At 40.0% G+C, this 2,741-nt stretch overlaps 1 long non-coding RNA gene across 3 annotated transcripts; it reads left to right on the forward strand.

The window, feature by feature from the left end:
* The first annotated feature begins 400 nt into the window (after nt 1-400).
* LOC113097307 (uncharacterized) lies at nt 401-2,257 on the forward strand. Of its 3 annotated transcripts, none has more exons than XR_003288818.1 (5): nt 401-710; nt 910-1,148; nt 1,241-1,319; nt 1,533-1,633; nt 2,127-2,257. It is a non-coding gene; the product is annotated as an uncharacterized LOC113097307 (long non-coding RNA). The 3 variants fall into 3 exon arrangements; XR_003288816.1 differs by having other exon boundaries at nt 1,067-1,148; XR_003288817.1 differs by having other exon boundaries at nt 1,067-1,148; nt 1,241-1,308.
* Nucleotides 2,258-2,741: the final 484 nt, after the last annotated feature.

Raw genomic sequence — 2,741 nt, forward strand, 5'->3', positions numbered from 1 at the left:
TTACAATGACTAACAATTAACATAGTATCATAAACAAACACAAAATCTGTAAAAATACTCTGACTTTTGGTAAATGTTTTTGTTTAAAACAAACTATATTATACATACTGGTACCTTTTATATTTAATAATATAATTACAATAAATTATAAAGTATCATCATAAATTCATTAATATAGGCTACTCTGACTTTTTACAGGCTTAATAATGCTTCATGAAAACCAGACATCATATCAGCTTTGTAAACAAATATAAAAACAAATATATGTACAATAAATATTAAACAAAAAAAACTATAAATATACTGACTTTTAATAAATGGTTTTGTTTAAAGCAAACTATTATACACACTTAATAATATGATTACAATAAATAATAATTAACAATGTATCATCATGAATTAATATACTTTGACTTTTTACAGGCTTAATAATGCTTCAGTGTGTGGTACTCCTCAAAACACGGGACAGCACACAAGGGAGTGTTGCATGGCACACACATGTGCTTGGTGAGGCGCCTCTGCTTGCCCTTGCGTGTGCTGGAGAGGCAGACCTTGCAGTGCCGCCTGGTCTTGCTGCCCTGGGAAGTGGTCTGAGGGACTTCAGATGGGAAATGCCTGGCTGTAAGGCGCAGAGGAGTGTCCAAGGCAGGACGCCCGCCTTTGGTTGGACCTCGCAATGTGCTGTACTCCTCCAGCAGCCCTCTCATCAGGTCCGTCCTGAATTGTAGGGAGGCGATTTCCTTTCCTACTCATAGTTGAGCACATCAATAGGAAGTGAGGAGAAAATATTAGTATGTGACTGTGTGGTTTGTTTATTATTGTGAATTTGTTAACACTTTAAATTACATTAATTAAAAATGTTAGCACTTTTTATCTCGTTTATATTTATTTGTATCCATTTCTCACCAGTAATTTGCCGGTAGACGATGTGGCTGTTGAGTAAAACCGTGTCGAGTACATGAAAAAATACTTTCTTGTACCACTTGGTAGACTTTCTGGTGCATTCATGAAAACCAGTCATCATATCAGCTTTGTCAACTGCACCCATCTTTTTGTTGTACTCCAGCACACAGACTGGCTTCATCATTGGTTGCCCAGTGAGGTGATCCAGCTTGCCTGTGGCTGCCATACCAGTTGGATGGACTGTGGTAAGGACATGAACATCCCTCTTGTCATGCCATTTTACTGCCAACTGCGACCCATTCTCTTTGAATTCACCTCACCTTTTTTCATTTTGCAGGTGAACTTTGGCATCCCTTTTCTGTGTCCGCGCACGGTCCCACAAGCTCCAGTGCCAAGTGACAAGAGGTGCTGGAAAAGTGTGGGACTACTGTACCAGTTGTCAACATATAGAACATGACATTTGCTCAAGTAAGGTGCTAAGAGTGTCATCACAACGGACCCAGAAATCCCAAGTCCTGGGTAATGTTGGATGTCAGTGGAGGATCTGGTGTAAATGATCATGTCCTCCACATAACCAGTTAGCACATCACACAAAACAAAAAACTTGATCCCAAATCTGTGCCGTTTAGATGGAATGAACTGACGAAATGCCAGCCTGCCTTTCCACTTCATCAGAGACTCATCCACACACAGATCCCTGTATGGCACAAAAATGCGACGAAAAGAGGAGGTGAGCGCAGTGAATATGTGTCTGATTTTTTTCAGCGGGTCATTGGAAACTGCTGTCACATTGTTTGCAAAGTGAAGACAGCGGAGGAGCAGAAGGAAGCGATCCTGTGAGAACAAAGACCCAAAAAATGGGGTCAAGAGCATGGGGTCTGTGCTCCAGTAATCACGAAGTGATGGTTTTTTGATCACACCCATTAAGAGAACTGACACTAAAAATGTGTACATTTCAGGGATATTTGTTGGAACCCATTTAACCAGCTTCCCTTTCATTTCCTTCTCTTGCAAGTCAGAGGCATAGCGGTTTGTTTCCTCCACAATTTCTCCCATGACATCTTCCGTTAGAAACAATTTAAAACAATTTACCTCACTGGGTGATTCTGGTGAATTTTGCACACCACAGTGCTGGTTGTTAAAATTGCCTGGGCCAGGAGGATAAAAAAGGTTGGTTGCCTTCCACAACAATGTGTTTAACGTTACCTCTTCTGCCTCATTAGGAACTGGTGTCATCTCTTCGTCTTCAAAGTTGTCCAGAGCTTCAAGATTTGGGGGAAGATCCTCATCACTGTCACTCTCTGCCTCGCTGTCAAAAATCTCCTCATCAGAATTAAAAAAAATTTCCTCAATTTCCTCATTTGTCAGTTTTCTTCATTTAAATGTATTATCTGTCATTTTCTCTTATGTTGGTGAGCTGGATTAAAGTTGTGTCTTTAAATTACAACAAAGGCGATTGTGAGGTAACGGTGACGTCAGCTTTACATCAGTTGTCAGCGGGAAAAATAGACTCGCAATCCATGACAGTTAAAGTAAATTTATTTATACAAAATATTTACAAACTTGTAGTTATTAACATCGTTAAATATATGTAAGTTAACTCCTAATGTGGTATTAATATAAGAAAAAAAACATGTTTGTTAATCTGTAAGTTATCACGTGATGGGCTATGGGCGCCGCCATTATTTGTTTACAACACTGATGGAGAGTTGGACTTAGAGCCTGCTGGATTTACAACATGCAAGATCATCCATGTTTCCCGAAATATATGACTGTAACCCCCGCTTCACTGCATCTCACGCGACGCTCCTGCTTGACGCTCACACGCTGCTCCTGGA

The sequence above is a fragment of the Carassius auratus genome, unplaced genomic scaffold (genome assembly GCF_003368295.1).
Source record: "Carassius auratus strain Wakin unplaced genomic scaffold, ASM336829v1 scaf_tig00216181, whole genome shotgun sequence".
Classification (NCBI taxonomy): domain Eukaryota; kingdom Metazoa; phylum Chordata; class Actinopteri; order Cypriniformes; family Cyprinidae; genus Carassius; species Carassius auratus.